This window comes from Haliotis cracherodii, unplaced genomic scaffold (genome assembly GCF_022045235.1).
Source record: "Haliotis cracherodii isolate W230 unplaced genomic scaffold, xgHalCrac1.p SCAF_22, whole genome shotgun sequence".
In the NCBI taxonomy this organism is placed as follows: Eukaryota; Metazoa; Mollusca; class Gastropoda; order Lepetellida; family Haliotidae; genus Haliotis; species Haliotis cracherodii.
Genome location: NW_027266278.1, coordinates 12803844 through 12829053, shown reverse-complemented (window position 1 = coordinate 12829053; position 25210 = coordinate 12803844). Strand labels below are relative to the sequence as shown.

At 41.8% G+C, this 25210-nt stretch overlaps 1 protein-coding gene across 5 annotated transcripts in view; it reads right to left on the bottom strand.

Moving 5' to 3' along the window:
* Positions 1-25210, bottom strand: part of LOC139471362 (mediator of RNA polymerase II transcription subunit 15-like) — an 83894-nt gene that overhangs the window by 30488 nt on the left and 28196 nt on the right. Inside the window, exon 1 of one of the 5 annotated variants that reach the window (XM_071253691.1) lies at positions 1995-2083. The exons of the other annotated variants lie outside the window; for them this stretch is intronic. The gene's annotated coding sequence lies outside the window, so the exon portion shown is untranslated. Of the gene's footprint in view, positions 1-1994; positions 2084-25210 lie in introns of those variants that run through there. 5 annotated transcript variants of the gene reach the window in all.

Genomic DNA, 25210 nt, shown 5'->3' with positions numbered 1-25210 from the left:
GTCAGGTGCCCCTTGTCTATCAAACACCCTCTACAATCCTTAGGGTCAGATGCCCCCGTCTATCAAACACCCTCTACAATCCTTAGGGTCAGGTGGCCCTTGTCTATCAAACACCCTCTACAATCCTTAGGGTCAGGTGCCCCTCATCTATCAAAAACCCTCTTCAATCCTTAGGGTCAGGTGGCCCTTGTCTATCAAACACCCTCTACAATCCTTAGGGTCAGGTGGCCCTTGTCTATCAAACACCCTCTACAATCCTTAGGGTCAGGTGCCCCTTGTCTATCAAACACCCTCTACAATCCTTAGGGTCAAGTGGCCCTTGTCTATCAAACACCCTCTACAATCCTTAGGGTCAGGTGGCCCTTGTCTATCAAACACTCTCTACAATCCTTAGGGTCAGGTGCCCCTTGTCTATCAAACACCCTCTTGTTTCTTCCAGTTAGTTAGGTAAGCTTTACCACCTGTTAACGTTTCAAAATTAATCCTATATAATCCAAGGGACATCTGCCATATTAATCATCAAGTTTTGAGTTTGGGGGTTAAAGCAACTTAAGCAAATGCACACTTGATTGCTACTATTGTGCACATGTGACTTAATCAGGTTCTTAACAGTACCGGGAATACAAGCACTGATTATGTGTGATAGCGCCCATGGTCCTATGTTAAGTGTATGTAACTCGTTAGCTTAGCCCAGTCAACACAAATCCAACCTCCTCTACGTAAATTGGAATCAGAAAAGTGTGCATGGTCAAGTGCATTCAACAGAATAAATTTTAAACAAAAAGTAACTTTCAAAAACTTTCAAAACAATAACTATCGAATATTTTAGTTTTGGCCACTGTAAATACAACGAACAAATAAGCTGAGCTAATTAAAGACAATATGGCAAGACTAAAATCTACTGAAAGTGATGATAAGAGCCACGTTCGGGCTATTATACCATGGTATACTGACATGACAAACTCAAACATTTGCAACAAAGTAACACAACAAATCCAACAGTTACAATACGGCTCTGTGTCACTCTGGCTTGGAGCCCTAAGTATTGAGCTTCTCAGCTTTGTCTTCCTGTTATTACCCCATGTACCCAAGCTGAACAGTCCATAAACCATAAAATAAGATAAACATGGCCAAAATAAAACATTCTTTGACAAAATCACATGAAGAAAATCTTCAAAGAAATTGCCATACCCACGGGATGAATCCAATAAAGTTAACCTACACTGTTACTTGGACAGCCTCCGTGGTCTAGTGGTGGAGTGTCCACCCAGAGATGGGAAGGCCCGGGGTTCGATCCCCGACCGTGTCATACCAAAAGACGTTAAAAGATGGTACTTGTTGTTACCCTGTCTCGCACTCGGCATTAAGGGGTTAAAACAAGGACTGGTCGCCTCGGAGTCAGTATACTGTGTCTGAGTGTGGCCTTGTATCTCAGTGAGCTAGCACTATAAATCGGCATCAGTCCGGTCTAGTACAAGCAGCCACACACACGTGCATGCACGTCGCTATATAAGTGCAATAATCTTGGGCGCGACGTTAAACCCCATTTCACCTCACCTCACCTTGTATATCAGTGAGCTAGCACTATAAATTGGCATCAGTCCGGACTAGTACAAGCAGCCACTGACACACACACATGCATGAACGTCGCTATATAAGTGCACTAATCCCTTTTCATCTCATCTCTCATCTCAACTGTTACTCAAAAAGTGGTCCTACTAGACACATGCTTTGATAACCTTTCCACCCTATGATTTCTATCACCAAATTCAAATTAAGTCTACCTGAGCACGTTCCAAAACTTAAACCGGGGTGGTCGGGTAGCCTAGTGGTTAAAGCGTTTGTTCGCCGCAGTGAAGACCAGATTCGATGATCCACCTGGGTACAAAGTGTGAAGCCCCTTTCTGGTGTCCCCAGTGATATTGCTGGAATATTGCTAAATGCGGCGTAACACAATACTCATTCACTAAAACTTAAACCAACATCAAACTAACCTTTTCAAAACCTGCTGCATATCTCCATCTGTTTGATGAAAGTTTCATGTGTTTATGTCCTACATGCTTTATTTGCCACCATGTTCCCCCCGAGTCGGGACAATCATGTGGTTTAAAGTTCGAGCCCATCATAACATTAACATTCTTGTCATGACATTCAAAGGTCAGACAGCTTGTAAACCCATCACAGACACTCATCCCCGCCATGTCCTCCATCCCTGCCGTGTCCTCCATCCCTGCCGTGTCCTCCATCCCCCTCAGTCCCCACTGTATTTTACACCACATAAAACTTCTGCACTCTACAATATCAGTTTATATTCATAATCCATTTCCAATTCAGTTGAGGTGAGGTGAGGTGAGGTGAGGTGAGGTGAGGTGAGGTGAGGTGAGGTGAGGTGAGGTGAAATGGGATTTAACGTCCCGTCCAAGATTATTGCACTTATATAGCGACGTGCATGAACGTGTGTGTGTGTGTGTGTGTGTGTGTGTGTGGCTGCTTGTACTAGTCCAGACTGATGCCGATTTATAGTGCTAGCTCACTGAGATACCATGCCTCAGTTTAACATGAATACCCCACTCAGACACAGTATACTGACTCCGAGCCGACCAGTCCTTGTTGTAGCCCCTGAATGCCTAGCGCCAGACAGGGTAACAACAAGTACCATCTTTTAACGTCTTTTGGTATGACCGGCTGGGGATCGAACCCCTGACATTCCGCTCTCTGGGCGGACGCTCTACCATTAGACCACGGAGGCTGTCCCCAATTCAGAAGATCCTGAGCTGAGACAGGGGGAACAAGGGGGTATCAGTAGAATTTAGGGCTGGCTATCGATATAGATTATAGAGATCGATAATCGCTAACTAAACATCGATCAATTATCAATGAATATCGGAGAAGTAACTTCAAGCAAATATGCAAGAAAATCCCTAAAGGATTTAACATATTTTACACCACTGGTGAGCAGTGACACATTTATGCATAGATTACTATGTTGACATTTGAGATATAACAAAAACAGTTGCTTTTCGCCTTCGACAATTGACATTATTGACAATAACAAGTCTGTTTGGGTAAATTTAAACTTTTTTCATCATAACAGTTTATGTTGTTTGTTTGTTCGTTGTTTTAGGCCGCACTAAGCACTATTCCAGTTATATGACGGCGGTCTGTAAATAATTGAGTCTTGACCAGACAATCCAGTGATTGATATCATGAGCATCGATCCGAGCTATTTGGATCGATGACATGCTTCAACCAAGTCAGCGAGCCTGACCACCCGATCCTGTTAGTCGCCTCGTACGCCAAGCATAGTCACCTTTTACGGAAAGCATGGGTTGCTGAAGACCTATTCTACCCTGGAATCTTCACTGTTCTAATAGTTTATGGAAGTTATTATTGATGACAGCAATTTCATATTGATAATCGTTAGTATTTCTTCCGATCAACAATAATTCCGATTATTGATCTAATTAGCCAGTCCTAGTAACATTTGGGGCCTTTAATCAGTTGTCATTATTTTTTCAGCTCTGCAGAAACAACAGGTGAATTGCAGACACTCCATCAAGATGCAATCTCATCTCGAAGCGAATCGTCAATCTGTCTGAAAGGAAAATGGTGACAGCTGGTTCTGCTTTTGTTTTATTTGTGGTAATTTGTGTTTTGTAAATATAGTTATGCATGACTCATGAGGCTTTAGCATGATAACGTTGGTTTGTTGTTTAACGCTGCACTCAGCAATATTCCAGCTATATGACGGCTGTCTGTAAATAATCGAGTCTGGACCAGACAATCCAGTGATTGATATCATAAGGATCGATCCACGCAATTGGGATCCATGACCTACATCAACCAAGTCAGTGAGCCTGACCACCCGATCCCGTTAGTCGCCCCTTACGACAAGCATAGTCGCCTTTTACGCCAAGCATGGGTTGCTGAAGACCTATTCTACCCTGGATCTTCACAGGTTAGCATAATAACGATAAACAGTGAACTCTTAATTTAAACTAAACAGTTTATCTTTTACGACAAACGACGTTTACGGAAATTTTACAATTATTGGTTGTTTTACGCCAAACAGTATTCCCCATCAGGACCCTCAATTCACCTTCATGAGACTTTAACATGATTACGAGAAACAGCAAACTTACATTAAACAGTTTTTTATATTTTTACGACAAAAATTTGAATCATGTCACGTTAAGAATAGGATATTTTTCATTTATTAGTTGTTTCTCGTCAAACAGCATACCCCCATCAGGACCCTCTATTCATTGTCTGATGGAGAAGAGTGTGAGACGTGTTTACATATACTCCAGTGGCCGACTCGTACACTATAGCTGTATTAGGAACAAAACCAATAGTATTGATCTGTGATAACCATATCACTGTCACTAACAGTTTCAACACCTTGCTTAATAACATACAGCTTCTGGCTGTCTAGACGGATCGCTAGGTATGGAAATGGCTGTATGTAGCGTCTATCATCACATCATGACGGTTCTAATTGACAGATGAGTCGATTTATATCAAGTTAATCCTGAGAATATCTGGGATGGATGAAATGCTGAGTAATAGCGTTAGGAATGATGTGGTCTTGTTGTACAGCGTTAGCTTGGCCAATGGTTAATGCTCTTGGTCTATATATGGCTTAAATAAAAGAATTGGTTCTTAGGCAATGACTTTTGAAAAAATAGAGTGGGCGGGCAGCGGTTTTTTCGTGTTTTTTTGGCTTGTTCAAACCAAACTAACAACCTGGGAAAGGGCCTCCCTACATAAACAAGCATACAAACTCCTATTGCCGCCATGACCATAACACGAGACGCACAGTAAAGCACGATGACATACATCAACCAAGTCAGCGAGCCTGACCACCCGATCCTGTTAGTCGCCTCTTACAACAAGCACAGTCGCATTCTACAGCAAGAATGGGTTGCTGAAGACCTGTTCTACTCCGGCTCTTCACGGGTCAGTTGGATTAAGAGTCTATGCATAGTCCAATCAAAATCATTGTAATAGCCACTGGGGGCACTACAATAGAGCCCAGAAATTCCAGCCTAGTGCGGCAAGGGTGGAAGCTGGACTTTTATAGTCAGTTAACACCCTTGCCTCAGTCAGATGAAAATCACTGACATGATGGAGACGTGGTCTTTAACAGTGGACAAGTAAATATCACAGTTTACCTGCTTGTGGGCAGGTGAACGCTAGTTTTAATATCCACGTTCACATACATGATGTATGCTATGGGGGATATACATGATATACAACAGGCTAGGGTCTAATGTACATAGGTATATGTATATATATAACGATGTATGGCCTGTTGGTATTTACTTTCTGTACGGTATGTCTTCATCGCAGCCATGTTTTTTAATCGTGTGCAGCGAGAGCAGTTGCCATAATGGTAGCGCCGGTGATGATGTCTCTCGCCCATGTCTGCGTGTCCCTGGCAACCTGTTTAATTCACTGAACGTAGAAAATGCAAGCTAAGGGAAACACTGCATTATTCAAGGGCTTTTGAAATGTCATGTTAAATGTTGCACCACACATGTATTCTGCTGATTCTTGGCCCTCAAATCAACACAAACATATGGTGCTTTATTGACAATGCATGTGAACACCAAGGCATGTGAACACTAATGTTTGTGAACACCAATGCATGTGAACACCAAAGCATGGAAATACCAAGGCATCTGGACTGATGCGGATTTATAGTGCTAGCTCACTGAGATACCATGCCGCAGTTTAACATGAATACCCCACTCAGACACAGTATACGGACTCCGAGCCGACAGTCCTTGTTGTAGCCCCTTAATGCCGAGCGCCAGACAGGGTAACAACAAGTACCATCTTTTAACGTCTTTTGGTATGACCGGCCGGGGATCGAACCCCGGACCTTCTGCTCTCTGGGCGGACGCTCTACCATTAGACCACGGAGGCTGTCCCCAATTCAGAAGATCCTGAGCTGAGACAGGGGGAACAAGGGGGTATCAGTAGAATTTAGGGCTGGCTATCGATATAGATTATAGAGATCGATAATCGCTAACTAAACATCGATCAATTATCAATGAATATCGGAGAAGTAACTTCAAGCAAATATGCAAGAAAATCCCTAAAGGATTTAACATATTTTACACCACTGGTGAGCAGTGACACATTTATGCATAGATTACTATGTTGACATTTGAGATATAACAAAAACAGTTGCTTTTCGCCTTCGACAATTGACATTATTGACAATAACAAGTCTGTTTGGGTAAATTTAAACTTTTTTCATCATAACAGTTTATGTTGTTTGTTTGTTCGTTGTTTAAGGCCGCACTAAGCACTATTCCAGTTATATGACGGCGGTCTGTAAATAATTGAGTCTTGACCAGACAATCCAGTGATTGATATCATGAGCATCGATCCGAGCTATTTGGATCGATGACATGCTTCAACCAAGTCAGCGAGCCTGACCACCCGATCCTGTTAGTCGCCTCGTACGCCAAGCATAGTCACCTTTTACGGAAAGCATGGGTTGCTGAAGACCTATTCTACCCTGGGATCTTCACGGTTCTAATAGTTTATGGAAGTTATTATTGATGACAGCAATTTCATATTGATAATCGTTAGTATTTCTTCCGATCAACAATAATTCCGATTATTGATCTAATTAGCCAGTCCTAGTAACATTTGGGGCCTTTAATCAGTTGTCATTATTTTTTCAGCTCTGCAGAAACAACAGGTGAATTGCAGACATTCCATCAAGATGCAATCTCATCTCGAAGCGAATCGTCAATCTGTCTGAAAGGAAAATGGTGACAGCTGGTTCTGCTTTTGTTTTATTTGTGGTAATTTGTGTTTTGTAAATATAGTTATGCATGACTCATGAGGCTTTAGCATGATAACGTTGGTTTGTTGTTTAACGCTGCACTCAGCAATATTCCAGCTATATGACGGCTGTCTGTAAATAATCGAGTCTGGACCAGACAATCCAGTGATTGATATCATAAGGATCGATCCACGCAATTGGGATCGATGACCTACATCAACCAAGTCAGTGAGCCTGACCACCCGATCCCGTTAGTCGCCCCTTACGACAAGCATAGTCGCCTTTTACGCCAAGCATGGGTTGCTGAAGACCTATTCTACCCTGGATCTTCACAGGTTAGCATAATAACGATAAACAGTGAACTCTTAATTTAAACTAAACAGTTTATCTTTTACGACAAACGACGTTTACGGAAATTTTACAATTATTGGTTGTTTTACGCCAAACAGTATTCCCCATCAGGACCCTCAATTCACCTTCATGAGACTTTAACATGATTACGAGAAACAGCAAACTTACATTAAACAGTTTTTTATATTTTTACGACAAAAATTTGAATCATGTCACGTTAAGAATAGGATATTTTTCATTTATTAGTTGTTTCTCGTCAAACAGCATACCCCCATCAGGACCCTCTATTCATTGTCTGATGGAGAAGAGTGTGAGACGTGTTTACATATACTCCAGTGGCCGACTCGTACACTATAGCTGTATTAGGAACAAAACCAATAGTATTGATCTGTGATAACCATATCACTGTCACTAACAGTTTCAACACCTTGCTTAATAACATACAGCTTCTGGCTGTCTAGACGGATCGCTAGGTATGGAAATGGCTGTATGTAGCGTCTATCATCACATCATGACGGTTCTAATTGACAGATGAGTCGATTTATATCAAGTTAATCCTGAGAATATCTGGGATGGATGAAATGCTGAGTAATAGCGTTAGGAATGATGTGGTCTTGTTGTACAGCGTTAGCTTGGCCAATGGTCAATGCTCTTGGTCTATATATGGCTTAAATAAAAGAATTGGTTCTTAGGCAATGACTTTTGAAAAAATAGAGTGGGCGGGCAGCGGTTTTTTCGTGTTTTTTTGGCTTGTGCAAACCAAACTAACAACCTGGGAAAGGGCCTCCCTACATAAACAAGCATACAAACTCCTATTGCCGCCATGACCATAACACGAGACGCACAGTAAAGCACGATGACATACATCAACCAAGTCAGCGAGCCTGACCACCCGATCCTGTTAGTCGCCTCTTACAACAAGCACAGTCGCATTCTACAGCAAGAATGGGTTGCTGAAGACCTGTTCTACTCCGGCTCTTCACGGGTCAGTTGGATTAAGAGTCTATGCATAGTCCAATCAAAATCATTGTAATAGCCACTGGGGGCACTACAATAGAGCCCAGAAATTCCAGCCTAGTGCGGCAAGGGTGGAAGCTGGACTTTTATAGTCAGTTAACACCCTTGCCTCAGTCAGATGAAAATCACTGACATGATGGAGACGTGGTCTTTAACAGTGGACAAGTAAATATCACAGTTTACCTGCTTGTGGGCAGGTGAACGCTAGTTTTAATATCCACGTTCACATACATGATGTATGCTATGGGGGATATACATGATATACAACAGGCTAGGGTCTAATGTACATAGGTATATGTATATATATAACGATGTATGGCCTGTTGGTATTTACTTTCTGTACGGTATGTCTTCATCGCAGCCATGTTTTTTAATCGTGTGCAGCGAGAGCAGTTGCCATAATGGTAGCGCCGGTGATGATGTCTCTCGCCCATGTCTGCGTGTCCCTGGCAACCTGTTTAATTCACTGAACGTAGAAAATGGAAGCTAAGGGAAACACTGCATTATTCAAGGGCTTTTGAAATGTCATGTTAAATGTTGCACCACACATGTATTCTGCTGATTCTTGGCCCTCAAATCAACACAAACATATGGTGCTTTATTGACAATGCATGTGAACACCAAGTCATGTGAACACTAATGTTTGTGAACACCAATGCATGTGAACACCAAAGCATGGAAATACCAAGGCATCTGGACTGATGCGGATTTATAGTGCTAGCTCACTGAGATACCATGCCGCAGTTTAACATGAATACCCCACTCAGACACAGTATACTGACTCCGAGCCGACCAGTCCTTGTTGTAGCCCCTTAATGCCGAGCGCCAGACAGGGTAACAACAAGTACCATCTTTTAACGTCTTTTGGTATGACCGGCTGGGGATCGAACCCCTGACATTCCGCTCTCTGGGCGGACGCTCTACCATTAGACCACGGAGGCTGTCCCCAATTCAGAAGATCCTGAGCTGAGACAGGGGGAACAAGGGGGTATCAGTAGAATTTAGGGCTGGCTATCGATATAGATTATAGAGATCGATAATCGCTAACTAAATATCGATCAATTATCAATGAATATCGGAGAGGTAACTTTAAGCAAATATGCAAGAAAATCCCTAAAGGATTTAACATATTTTACACCACTGGTGAGCAGTGACACATTTATGCATAGATTACTATGTTGACATTTGAGATATAACGAAAACAGTTGCTTTTCGCCTTCGACAATTGACATTATTGACAATAACAAGTCTGTTTGGGTAAATTTAAACTTTTTTCATCATAACAGTTTATGTTGTTTGTTTGTTCGTTGTTTTAGGCCGCACTAAGCACTATTCCAGTTATATGACGGCGGTCTGTAAATAATTGAGTCTTGACCAGACAATCCCTTGATTGATATCATGAGCATCGATCCGAGCTATTTGGATCGATGACATGCTTCAACCAAGTCAGCGAGCCTGACCACCCGATCCAGTTAGTCGCCTCGTACGCCAAGCATAGTCACCTTTTACGGAAAGCATGGGTTGCTGAAGATCTATTCTACCCTGGAATCTTCACGGTTCTAATAGTTTATGGAAGTTATTATTGATGACAGCAATTTCATATTGATAATCGTTAATATTTCTTCCGATCAACAATAATTCCGATTATTGATCTAATTAGCCAGTCCTAGTAACATTTGGGGCCTTTAATCAGTTGTCATTATTTTTTCAGCTCTGCAGAAACAACAGGTGAATTGCAGACACTCCATCAAGATGCAATCTCATCTCGAAGCGAATCGTCAATCTGTCTGAAAGGAAAATGGTGACAGCTGGTTCTGCTTTTGTTTTATTTGTGGTAATTTGTGTTTTGTAAATATAGTTATGCATGACTCATGAGGCTTTAGCATGATAATGTTGGTTTGTTGTTTAACGCTGCACTCAGCAATATTCCAGCTATATGACGGCGGTCTGTAAATAATCGAGTCTGGACCAGACAATCCAGTGATTGATATCATAAGGATCGATCCACGCAATTGGGATCGATGACCTACATCAACCAAGTCAGTGAGCCTGACCACCCGATCCCTTTAGTCGCCCCTTACGACAAGCATAGTCGCCTTTTACGCCAAGCATGGGTTGCTGAAGACCTATTCTACCCTGGATCTTCACAGGTTAGCATGATAACGATAAACAGTGAACTCTTAATTTAAACTAAACAGTTTATCTTTTACGACAAAAATTTGAATAATCTCACCTTTACGGAAATTTTACAATTATTGGTTGTTTTACGCCAAACAGTATTCCCCATCAGGACCCTCAATTCACCTTCACGAGACTTTAACATGATTACGAGAAACAGCAAACTTACATTAAACAGTTTTTTATATTTTTACGATAAAAATTTGAATCATGTCACGTTAAGAATAGGATATTTTTCATTTATTAGTTGTTTCTCGTCAAACAGCATACCCCCATCAGGACCCTCTATTCATTGTCTGATGGAGAAGAGTGTGAGACGTGTTTACATATACTCCAGTGGCCGACTCGTACACTATAGCTGTATTAGGAACAAAACCAATAGTATTGATCTGTGATAACCATATCACTGTCACTAACAGTTTCAACACCTTGCTTAATAACATACAGCTTCTGGCTGTCTAGACGGATCGCTAGGTATGGAAATGGCTGTATGGAGCGTCTATCATCACATCATGAAGGTTCTAATTGACAGATGAGTCGATTTATATCAAGTTAATCCTGAGAATATCTGGGATGGATGAAATGCTGAGTAATAGCGTTAGGAATGATGTGGTCTTGTTGTACAGCGTTAGCTTGGCCAATGGTTAATGCTCTTGGTCTATATATGGCTTAAATAAAAGAATTGGTTCTTAGGCAATGACTTTTGAAAAAATAGAGTGGGCGGGCAGCGGTTTTTCGTGTTTTTTTTGCTTGTTCAAACCAAACTAACATCCTGGGAAAGGGCATCCCTACATAAACAAGCATACAAACTCCTATTGCCGCCATGACCATAACACGAGACGCACAGTAAAGCACGATGACATACATCAACCAAGTCAGCGAGCCTGACCACCCGATCCTGTTAGTCGCCTCTTACGACAAGCACAGTCGCATTCTACAGCAAGAATGGGTTGCTGAAGACCTGTTCTACTCAGGCTCTTCACGGGTCGGTTGGACTTAAAGAGTCTATGCATAGTCCAATCAAAATCATTGTAATAGCCACTGGGGGCACTACAATAGAGCCCAGAAATTCCAGCCTAGTGCGGCAAGGGTGGAAGCTGGACTTTTATAGTCAGTTAACACCCTTGCCTCGGTCAGATGAAAATCACTGACATGATGGAGATGTGGTCTTTAACAGTGGACAAGTAAATATCACAGTTTACCTGCTTGTGGGCCGGTGAACGCTAGTTTTAATATCCACGTTCACATACATGATGTATGCTATGGGGGATATACATGATATACAACAGGCTAGGGTCTAATGTACATAGGTATATGTATATATATAACGATGTATGGCCTGTTGGTATTTACTTTCTGTACGGTATGTCTTCATCGCAGCCATGTTTTTTAATCGTGTGCAGCGAGAGCAGTTGCCATAATGGTAGCGCCGGTGATGATGTCTCTCGCCCATGTCTGCGTGTCCTTGGCAACCTGTTTAATTCACTGAACGTAGAAAATGCAAGCTAAGGGAAACACTGCATTATTCAAGGGCTTTTGAAATGTCATGTTAAATGTTGCACCACACATGTATTCTGCTGATTCTTGGCCCTCAAATCAACACAAACGTATGGTGCTTTATTGACAATGCATATGAACACCAAGTCATGTGAACACTTATGTTTGTGAACATCAATGCATGTGAACACCAAAGCATGGAAATACCAAAGCATGTGAACACCAATGCATGTGAACACAAATGCCAAAGAACACCAATGCCAATGAACACCAATGTCAATGAAAACCAATGGATATGAACATCAATGCATGTGAACACCAATGTCAATGAACACCAATGCATGTGAACATCAATGAACACCAATGCATGTGAACACCAAGGCATGCAAACACCACTGCCAATGAACACCAAGACATGCAAATACGAATACATATGGCTTACTAAAGGCAAAGCAACATCCAGGCACAGGGTTGTTATTTTATCGAAGACACATCACAGAAAGATAACATCACAAGGGTCTATGAATTAATGCAGTTTTACACAGCAGTCAGCAATGTTTGGGCCAGGAAAACCAGTGACTGCCATTCCGAGGAGACGACACAGACAGCCAGAGCAAGTGTACGACGTTTTGTATTCTGACAATTCCATCGAGTCAAGATACACACACAAATGTAACAATACTTTTATTTTCAGCTCTTCATAATGTGTAGAAAGATACTGAAAAGTGAAAACTGTGATAACAGATTTATTGCACTCAGCATGCTCAGCAATATTCCCGCTATATGATGGCCATGCATCAACCAAGTCAGCGAGCCTGACCACCCGATCCTGTTAGTCGCCTCTTACGACAAGCATAGTCGCCTTTTACGGCAAGCATGGGTTGCTGAAGACCTATTTTACCCCGGATCAGTTTTAACAGATGAGTGACATCATTCAACATTACGTCAAGATGCTGTCTGTGTCATATAAACAATGATCTTCCCTTACGTCAACAACACTGTTGAGCATGTGAAAATATCATAACACACGTAATTGACTGTTATAAACTCGCTTATTGGGAACCTCATGGGTACTAAGAGTTCTTATTTGACAAGAAATAAAACTATACTGAACAAATAAAGTTAAGGATCATTTTGGGGATATCTTTTTTGTAGAGCAAACAATTTCATAAAAAAACCTCCAAAATTATTTGTGCTCCCTAACTTTCTTTATTCAGTATAAGACCACACCAAAATTCAAACCTACACCAACTAAGGGAGACAACTCCACTGAGCCTCCACTACACATGTTGCAGACAAATTCCTTGCCTCAAGTAGGTTCAGCTGATGGCAAGCAGCAGATGTCAGTGAAAAGTCAACGCCAACAGATGTGTGGGCCTCCGCTATGCAATATCAGCTCGTTTTTTGTCATCTTCATAATTCAGGCAGACTCAGCCGTCTGGTGATAACTGTCAAAACCCATTGCAAACACTGCCGACAACGCTTAGCTTGCAGCCATACAATAGGGTCATTGTTTACTGCAAAAGAACAGCCATGTTTACTGAACCTACAAATTTTACACAGATATAATTAAGTGAGTGAGTTTTGTTTTATACCATACTATTCCAGCTATATCACATGGTCGGTAAATAATGGAACTAAGGGCAGGCAAACCTGTGACTGAGCAATGAGCAATGATTTCAACCATCAGGGCATGACGACTCAGCTTGGTCACACATTACCGTATTACTTCTATTAGATGCCTGGGTGTATATTAATTTCCCACAAGCTGTCGACCCACGTCTATTAGAGGCGGGCACCTATTCTGTTTAAATGCAGCACAGTGGCAACTCACTACCGGTCACACATTACCGTATTACTTCTATTAGATGCCTGGGCATACATCAATTTCCAACAAGATGTTGACCCACGTCTATTAGAAGCGGGCACCTATTTTGTTTAAATGCAGCACAGTGGTAACTCCCTACCTAACTGAATCGGCAGGGTACATCTGCAGGAAATGTTCATTAATAAGTGAAATGATTAATCACTACATACCATAGTTAATGTGATAATCATCAATTGAAGGACCTGTCATCCAACATCAAGCTAGAGATTTTTGTTTATTTTTTGGACACTGCATAAAAACCAGTGTCAGTTAGTTGAAATACAGTATATGACCACCTGATCTGCACTTTGGTGCGTTTATAGGACCTTTAAATTTCTTGTCAAGAATTTGGAACAATGAATCTTTAATATTGTGGGTACTGGATGCACATTTCTGTAGCGTGTACACCCTGGTTATACCCTTGTCCAAGGTCCATAGTCCGGTGTTAAAAAATTCTAAAAATGTTTCATGGAGTACTGGGAAAAATAGGTCATTGATACCAACTGTCTGGAATCTTCACATGAAATCTATTAAAAGAATAAGAGTTCAAATGGAACAACAGCGATAGAAACTAATTGTTTTAGTCAACTTGGGTTGTATACTCCCTAGGGAGCTGAGAATGAAAACCAAGTGCTTACTGATCCAATGACCGGGGTAATAATAGTTTAGCGCTATGAGCATCCACTTGGTGAATGGAATCTGTGCACTATAAATGCACTTATTTTTAACTTGTCCTAGTAATGATCACATATAGACAAACCCTTAAAAATGGCAAATTTCGACCAGTCCGTATAACTTAACTATTTAGTTAATAGTTTGATAAGGACTAGTGCCAATTTCTAACGCTGAACAAGAAACACGTCCATCTCATCCAGTGAAACACCTCTGTCCTTCCAATTTTTCCAAACCGACATCACAGAAAACTGACAAGCATCGACTCAGGAGTTACCTATCTTCATCAAGTCTGGCCACGATCAACTCATCATGTCTCGCTATGCCTGGACAGGGTCGGTATGCCTGGACAGGGTCGGTATGGCTGGATAGGGTCGGTATGCCTGCCGGTATGCCTGGACAGGGTCGGTATGCCTGGACAGGGTCGGTATGGCTGGACAGGGTCGGTATGGCTGGACAGGGTCAGTATGGCTGGACAGGGTCGGTATGCCTAGACAGGGTCGGTATGGCTGGACAGGGTCGGTATGCCTGCCGGTATGCCTGGACAGGGTCGGTATGCCTGGACAGGGTCGGTATGCCTGGACAGGGTCGGTATGGCTGGACAGGGTCGCTATGCCTGGACAGGGTTGGTATGCCTGGACAGGGTCGGTATGGCTGGACAGGGTCGCTATGCCTGGACAGGGTCGGTACGGCTGGACAGGGTATGGCTGGACAGGGTCGGTATGCCTGGACAGGGTCGGTATGCCTGGACAGGGTCGGTATGGCTGGACAGGGTCGCTATGCCTGGACAGGGTCGGTATGGCTGGACAGGGTCGGTATGGCTGGACAGGGTCAGTATGGCTGGACAGGGTCGGTATGCCTGGACAGGGTCGGTATGCCTGGACAGGGTCGGTATGGCTGGACAGGGTCGGTATGCCTGCCGGTATGCCTGGACAGGGTCGGTATGCCTGGACAGGGTCGGTATGGCTGGACAGGGTCGCTATGCCTGGACAGGGTCGGTACGGCTGGACAGGGTCGGTATGGCTGGACAGGGTCGGTATGCCTGGACAGGGTTGGTATGCCTGGACAGGGTCGGTATGGCTGGACAGGGTCGCTATGCCTGGACAGGGTCGGTATGGCTGGACAGGGTCGGTATGCCTGGACAGGGTTGGTATGCCTGGACAGGGTCGGTATGGCTGGACAGGGTCGCTATGCCTGGACAGGGTCGGTACGGCTGGACAGGGTCGGTATGGCTGGACAGGGTCGGTATGGCTGGACAGGGTCGGTATGCCTGGACAGGGTCGGTACGGCTGGACAGGGTCGGTATGCCTGGACAGGGTCGGTACGGCTGGACAGGGTCGCTATGCCTGGACAGGGTCGGTACGGCTGGACAGGGTCGGTATGGCTGGACAGGGTCGCTATGCCTGGACAGGGTCGGTATGGCTGGACAGGGTCGGTACGGCTGGACAGGGTCGGTACGGCTGGACAGGGTCGGTATGCCTGGACAGGGTCGGTATGGCTGGACAGGGTCGCTATGCCTGGACAGGGTCGGTACGGCTGGACAGGGTCGGTATGGCTGGACAGGGTCGGTATGGCTGGACAGGGTCGGTATGCCTGGACAGGGTCGGTATGCCTGGACAGGTTCAGTATGGCTGGACAGGGTCGGTATGCCTGGACAGGGTCGGTATGCCTGGACAGGGTCGGTATGGCTGGACAGGGTCGGTATGCCTGGACAGGGTCGGTATGCCTGGACAGGGTCGGTATGCCTGGACAGGGTCGGTATGGCTGGACAGGTTCAGTATGGCTGGACAGGGTCGGTATGCCTGGACAGGTTCAGTATGGCTGGACAGGGTCGGTATGCCTGGACAGGGTCGGTATGCCTGGACAGGGTCGGTATGGCTGGACAGGGTCGGTATGGCTGGACAGGGTCGGTATGCCTGGACAGGGTCGGTATGGCTGGACAGGGTCGGTATGTCAGTTTTATGTCTTATGTCAGTGGTCCAAAAAATATATTAAACCTTGTCACAAGGCACATGACTGTTGCCATTTTCTCACCTAAATGACTGCATATGCAAGTATTTGATATTGAGGGCTGTAACTCCATCTTCACTGCTTTAAGCTTTGCAGGTAACATTTCACTATGTATTTGGTATTTACAATGAATCGAAATCAGCATCAGGCAAAAAGAGGAGAGAAGTGTATTAGTGAGTGAGTTGGGTTTAACGCTGCTTTTAACAGTATTCCAGTCATATCGCGGCGTGTCAGCTTAATGTGGGAGGAAAGCCCGAAGTGATGCAGGTCTCGGACGTTTACCACTTCGGTGAAACCCACGAGCACGGGTATGGTGCTGACAAACCTAGAAACATAATCGGGGCGAACCGGGATTCGAACCCACAATCACAGGTTTCTGGCGTGCCTAAGGGACGCAACTCTGAACAGTGAATCGCGGCGCCTTAGACGACTGGGCCACCCGTGCCCCCGAGAAGTGTATTATGTAATATAAGATTTCATAGACTATATGTTACAGTGTTTGCGTTTACAGTGTCCATTAAACAAAAATACGCACTGAAAAAAAATAGGACACAAAAAATAACTATACACGAGTCCCCTTACGTGTTCATTTTGAAAAAAGTTTATTTCACACATAACTTATCGTTATTTTGTTTCAAGTTTCTCTCGCTCCCCAAACCCATGTGATAATGTGTATCCAATATTTGCTAGCCAGATTTCTGTGTGACCGCGGGAAACTGTGAAGTATCCAATGACGTTTCTCTTCCATGTCGTGTCCATAATGGCATCGCTGATTGGTTTACAAATCAGAAATAGAAACGTAAGCCAATCACAGGCCTTGTTAACAGTATTTGGTCACTGTCATGGACTAAGGTCAAAATGGCCTCACCGAAACTTTGTAAAAAGTAAAATAGGTTTGAAGAAAGTTGGCTTTCCAAATTTCTTTGGGTGGGGGCCATGCCCCCGAACCCCCCTAGATAGCTTCTCGCCTATGGCGCTGGCGGCTACCGCAACCAAGGGGACCCCATTATTTTGGAGATTCATGCAAACACTGTGTTAGTCTACTTTTTTCAAAACAAACTAATTTCAGTGATATTTAATGTTGAGTTTTTTAAAATTTATTTTGTTAAATCCTTAGAGTCAGTGGTATTGAAAATATATCAGAAAAGTCATATTAATTTTATTTTCATTTTTCAAATCAGTGGATATATAAAGCAACAACAAAATCAGTTGACAAAGGGGGGTGCTGGGGATTTTAATTTTAATTCTAATTAGAGATATGTTTCTGTCACTGTTTCAAGACACTCAAGGAGCAAAACTCTTTTGGGGGAACCCAAAATATTTTTCACTGAACCCAGGCAATAGTTGTTTTGGGGGTTGAAACCAGAGCCTAAATTATTTTTTCCCCAGTATTTTACCTCATGTACATCTACAAAATGTTGCTGAAACAAAAAACAAACAAACTGTGTCTTCAAGGTCATAATAGCTGTAAGAGACAAATGCCAGAGGTAAGATCACACTCATGTCTTGATCTTAAGATATGGAGTCATTAATCTGTGCCTTCTTACATGTGTCAACGATTATGTAATCTGCTCTCTCAACGTGCTCAATGTGATCGAGTTTCATTGTCTGTATAAAGTATCATTTTTTTACCAACTCCCTGGCATGGTTGTCTTGTATAATGATGACATCTGTTACTGAAGTTTGTTTGTTTGTTTGTTGTTTAACGCCGCACTCAGCAATATTCCAGCTATATGACGGCGGTCTGTAAATAATCAAGTCTGGACCAGACAATGAAGTGATTGATATCATGAGCATCGGTAGGTAGATGGGTTGGTAGTTGGCTCGTTAAGGAGGTAGGTAGGGTGGACAGGTAGACAGGTCAAGCAATTGAATCTGGACCAGACAATCCAGTGATGATTGACATGAGCATCAATCCACACAATTGGGATATGATGACATGCATCAACCAAATCACTGAGCCTGTCCACCTGATCCCGTTAGTCACTTCTTATGACAAGCAAGAGATGCGAAAGACCAATTCTAACCTGGATCTTGACTCGGGGTTGAAGTATTGACAATGCAAAAACTGCTGATGCCAGAATTTTTTTCTGTGAGTGAATAAAGACTAAAGATGCAGCACCACAAAGTTACACAGCACACAATAAGTGAATAACCATGCATACATTCAACAGGACCACTTCAGTGTCTCGGACATCACAGAAAGGATACAGGTAAGCAGCATGTCTCTCCCAACTTCAAACACTGGGTCTGGGGAGCAACAACTTTTGAAAACCTGTTATTCTAGTTTTTAAATCCAAGTTGACAAACCTGTAACAGCAAGCTGATCTCTCTGAATGTCACAACGTGATTTAATACTCTCAATCTTTATTTTCGTTGTGCACAGATCCTTTTGCCGAATAAATATGGCGGCAGTGAGATACAGGCGGATGTGCAACTCTTGCACTTCACAATGAGCAGTCCACACCAGAGTTACTCTTGAAACAATCCCATCATGTCCATGACTTTCTCTGTTTGTCGGGAATAAAAGAATTCAACAAATCTTTGGGTCCATTTTCAAAAATTCAACGTCAGCGTTTGATTTTATCCACAAGCAAATCATCCCATCGCTATGAAGTGAGTTGGGTTCTGAATAGTATGTCAGTAAAATCACAGAATTCCAGTTATATCACAGCGTTCCTAACACCCCATACAGTATTTCAGTTATATCACAGTGTTCCTAACACCCCATACAGTATTTCAGTTATATCACAGTGTTCCTAACACTAATACAGTATTTCAGTTATATCACAGCGTTCCTAACACCCCATACAGTATTTCAGTTATAGCACAGCGTTCCTAACACCCCATACAGTATTTCAGTTAGATCACAGTGTTCCTAACACCCCATACAGTATTTCAGTTAGATCACAGTGTTCCTAACACCCTATACAGTATTTCAGTTAGATCACATTGTTCATAACACCCCATACAGTATTTCAGTTAGATCACAGTGTTCCTAACACCCCATACAGTATTTCAGTTAGATCACAGTGTTCATAACACCCCATACAGTATTTCAGTTAGATCACAGTGTTCCTAACACCCTATACAGTATTTCAGTTATATCACAGCGTTCCTAACACCCCATACAGTATTTCAGTTATATCACAGCGTTCCTAACACCCTATACAGTATTTCAGTTATATCACAGCGTTCCTAACACCCCATACAGTATTTCAGTTATATCACAGCGTTCCTAACACTAATACAGTATTTCAATTATAGCACAGTGTTCTTAACACCCCATACAGTATTTCAGTTATATCACAGCGTTCCTAACACTAATACAGTATTTCAGTTATAGCACACTGTTCCTAACACCCCATACAGTATTTCAGTTATAGCACAGTGTTCCTAACACCCTATACAGTGTTTCAGTTATATCACAGCGTTCCTAACACTAATACAGTATTTCAGTTATAGCACACTGTTCCTAACACCCCATACAGTATTTCAGTTATAGCACAGTGTTCCTAACACCCTATACAGTGTTTCAGTTATATCACAGCGTTCCTAACACTAATACAGTATTTCAGTTATAGCACACTGTTCCTAACACCCCATACAGTATTTCAGTTATAGCACAGTGTTCCTAACACCCCATACAGTATTTCAGTTATATCACAGCGTTCCTAACACTAATACAGTATTTCAATTATAGCACAGTGTTCTTAACACCCCATACAGTATTTCAGTTATATCACAGCGTTCCTAACACTAATACAGTATTTCAGTTATAGCACACTGTTCCTAACACCCCATACAGTATTTCAGTTATAGCACAGTGTTCCTAACACCCTATACAGTGTTTCAGTTATATCACAGTGTTCCTAACACCCTATACAGTATTTCAGTTAGATCACAGTGTTCCTAACCATGCTAACACCCCAAACAGTATTTCATTTATATCACAGCGTTTCTAACACCCCATACAGTATTTCAGTTATATCACAGCGTTCCTAACACCCTATACAGTATTTCAGTTACATCACAGCGTTCCTAACACCCCATACAGTATTTCAGTTATATCACAGCGTTCCTAACACCCTATACAGTATTTCAGTTACATCACAGCGTTCCTAACACCCCATACAGTATTTCAATTACATCACAGCGTTCTCAACACTCCATACAGTATTTCAGTTATAGCAAAGTGTTCCTAACACCCCAAACAGTATTTCAGTTATAGCACAGCGTTCCTAATGCAAAATAATTGTTTTGTTTTGTTTTGTAAAAGTCTTTCATTTATATCACTGAGTTCCTAATGCTAAATGACTGTTCACTATTTTTAAAAGTATTTCAGTTATATCACAGCATTCCTGATGCTAATAATTCTTTGAATAGTATTTCAGCAATAAATATTAAAGACTTCCTAATGCAGAGTGAGTGAGTGAGTGAATTGGGCTTAACACTGCTTTGAACATGTTGAATACAAATTCAGTTAAATCACAGCACTGAGGGTCATACATAGAAAAGGCAGGCCAAGCAAATTGTCTGTTCATTTAAACCTCAATCTTCAACATCAAACCTCCAAATCAAACTTTGACTGAAGCGTATTGTTTGAACTGCCGTAAACATTTAGGAAGACTTCAAAGTTCACCTGTCCTGGATAATTGTGGAGTTTCTTTGACAACCTCTTTAACCCCTAGGCCTGAAGTAAATGTGAGGGCTTGGTGATGGTTAATAAAGATGGTTCAGGGCAGCCAGTGGTTTAAATAATATTTTAAATTTTCATGGTAACTTTTCACTCTTCAAGAACAAAATGACAAAGAACCCATTCAAGAAAGTGGTTTTAGTTATAATGTCCTTTTTCTAAAAAATATCCTGAAGTTCAGTAAACTAAAAGATTCACTTAACCATCGCCCCCATTCAATTGAATTGAAAACGGGTTAAATCCACAGATCTTTGTATGATAAACAATATATGGAAGTTAAGTTTAGCTGTCAGAGATCCACTCTATTCCACCCCTTAATCATGTTAATCAAGTGACTCAATATAAGTCATATACCCTTCCTTCACTAACCAAATACAACACTGTAATGAGTGAGTGAGTGAGTATGGTTTTACGCCGCTTTTATCAATATTCCAGCAATATCACGGCGGGGACACCATAAATGGGCTTCACACATTGTACCCTAAACTGTCCTGAGTTGTAAGGATTGACATCATCACACAAACACACTATTCCCTTCCAATGATATGTCCACTGAGACGAAACATGTCAGAGCTCGGGTTGATGTTTACGTTCTTCATCAGTAATAGTAAGCGATGTCAATGAATCCCATCAGACAATTTTCCTGGCTTGTTTGAACAAATCACTTCAAAATTCTGATTATTATTCCATGGTCATCTTTTCTCCTTCCACAAAGGTCGGCGACATCTTCAACAGCCAATGAGCTGGGCCCTTTCCCCGTGTAATATTCCCACACTGAACATAGCTTCCACGCAATCAATGTACAATGTATGAAAACACCTTTCTGTTACATGTTGCCTCGACTCTGCAAAATATGGGGCCAATGTTCATCCATAGCAACATAGATGCAATGGTAGAATTCGTTCACATGTAAATATTGCAAAATTCATATCATTGATTATCAAAAGGTCTCCAAACGTAACCACCGATTCCTACAAAGAGACACTACCGTCAGAACATGTCTCCTGTCTCCAGTTAGCCTTCTCAGGTTGATTAACGGAAAATATCAGCGATATTTTTCATTTCCAAATTTGACAAAAATCTGTCTAAAGTGGGTGACACTGTTATTCAAACCAAATATAATAATCTGTTCCAATCCTGAACAAGAAATTTCCCGCAGAAGAGCTACCACTGTCAGACCATGTGCCTTGTCTCCAATGAGTCTTTCTCAGGTCTCTTCACTGAGAATTACAGCGATATTTTCTTTTCCAAATTTGACAGAAATACGTCCACAGAGGATGACACTGTTATCCAAACCAAACATAATCTGTTCCGATCCTGAAGAAATATCCAGAAGTGTCCACACACCAGATAGGTAGGTATCCGAGAGACAACTATCCAAATCTTGACACGATCGTATCCCCAAGAAATTGCAGGATGCTGTCTTCACAGGAGGCTCTCATCAGAACAGTTGCTTGCACCAACCAGAGAAGCTCCCCGCCCCTCCCCCGATGGCCTTACCCCCTCCACATACTTCCTCACCCCGTTCATGTTCCAGCCTGGTTTAGATTATCTGTCTTGTCAAAGGTAGCGGCATGTGTGCCATCTCCCTGATTTGCTAACAACATAATTACAATGGATCCCCCAGACAGAGTCCCTCATGTAACGCAGTTTATTTCCTCCTCATGCGCCACCCCCTCTTACAAATTAAGCAGGGTGCCAAAGGTTGTGTGGAGCGTCATGGTGGGAAGAGGATCAACCTGGCTGAATGTGCCAGCTTTATATCACACAACGTTTTGTCATTTTTTACACAAACACCCAGGGCTCCAGATAATGTTTGTAAGCCATTGAGTATTTACTGCCATGTTTTGGTCATTTTTTATACAAATACCCGTGCTCAAGATTACTTTTTAAGCCATTGGGTATTTCAACATGTCTTCATTCACTTTGGGTATTTGATAGTTTTCTGTTGGTATTCAATATATTTTTACTCCTGTGTTGGGTATTTTCAAACCGATGAGGAGATATGTCTAAAAATAACCCTGCTTTGGAATATCACAGTGTGCAGCTTTAAACAACAAACAAACAAGTAAAAAACAAACTCATTATGCTGTTTCGGGTAACTTCTAATTTTCTTCTGTTCATGTGATGTCCTAAGTTTGTGACAGGTAGAACAAGCTGACAACAGTGATATGTGTCTCTGTCACAACAAGCAAGACGTAGCCCTCTTGCATTATTCACTGCAGTAGAGTTATGAATAGATCATGACTGCATTCGATCAGTGAAAAAATATGTGTAAAGATATTCTGGTATGCAAGCTGAAAAGGCTACATTAGTTAATCAAGGCCTAGGTTTTTTTTGGTTTTAGTTATCTGGATTTTGAAGGCTGTTTCTTCATGGAATGTTATGCAATAAATAGCTTATCTTTTATCATCTGATCATATTTTTATCTATATATTTATACATCGATTATCACATTATATTTATCCACATATAGTTCTGCCCTACTATCCACCATTATAATCTTTATAAATTTGTTGCCATTAATCTGATGTTTTTAAAGTTTATCAATATATATTGTTTCTATCATTTTTTCTTTTGATTATTTATTCATATATCAACCTGGTTACATTTTACGTTTTAAATCTTTAATTACTTATATTTTATATTTACACTTTTACAGTGGTATTTACTTTCGTATCCTTATCAATTTCTTATCCTCAAATATGTTCTTGTTTTGTTTTTTGACGCCACACTATATGCAGTATTTCAGCATTATGACGGTGGGCTGTAAATAATTGAGTGTGGACCAGACAATCCAATGATTGACATCATGAGCATCATTTTTTAAATTAGGATACAATGACAAATATCATGACTATTTATGAAATCTGTAAATATACATAACAGCATGATGCATTGAAGTATGCTAAAAATAATAATAAACATAAGAAATACAGAAAATATCATACAGCATTCTTTATTCCCAAATCACCAATCATCACTAACCATCATTCAAATATCAGTGTCAAGTTATCTCCCTTGACAGGGCTAAAGTTGTCCCATGAATCACCCTGAGAGAACAGCTGGTCATGCCTCCTGCATCTGTAGCCAAGGATGCTTCGGCAATTAACACGGAATCATCTCCTTCATGCTCAAAGTGCACATATGTGTTTGTCATTACCAAACTATCGTATTTCCAAACAAATCGTCTTTTGAATATCTCAGACCATGGTTGAGTTATGAAACTAATCCTTGTATTGTGTTCCTACTTGCAGTGTAGTAATATATATGCAATTCAGTAAGAGGGAGAGTTACTGGATAGGTTTAAGCCCACGGTATGAATATGACATAAAGGTCAATAAGGTTCATGACCTATGCACCCTGTGTATATGTTGGAGGTGTGATGATGTGGTGGGGGTGCGATATGATACGTATCCCGATACTATGGGTGTGATACAATTTGCATCCCGATACAGTACTCTTATTTCATAAGTTGAGTTTCTTTTTGCAAATGAATCACAACCCTGAATCATTTGTATTTGACAGCATCCGTGGTCTAGTGGTAGAAAATCCGCCAGGAGAGCGGAAGGTCCGGGGTTCAACTTATGAAATACAATTTGCATCCCAATACAGTACTCTTATTTCATAAGTTGAGTTTCTTTTTGCAAATGAATCACAACCCTGAATCATTTGTATTTGACAGCATCCGTGGTCTAGTGGTAGAAAATCCGCCAGGAGAGCGGAAGGTCCGGGGTTCCATCCCCGACTGCATCATACCAAAAGACGTTAAAAGATGGTACTTGTTGTTACCCTGTCTGGCGCTCGGCATTAAGTGGCTACAACAAGGACTGGTCGGCTCGGAGTCAGTATACTGTGTCTGAGTGGGGTATTCATGTAAAACTGCGGCATGGTATCTCAGTGGGCTAGCACTATAAATCGGCATCAGTCCAGACTAGTACAAGCAGACACACATACACGTGCATGCATGTCGCTATATAAGTGCAATAATCTTTGACGCGACGTTAAACCCCATTTCACCTCACCATTTGTATTTAAATTTCAGAGATTGGGCAGAAACAATAGGCTAGAGTGCACTGTCAATTCTGTGCTATTTCTAGCAAAACCAGGAAATACA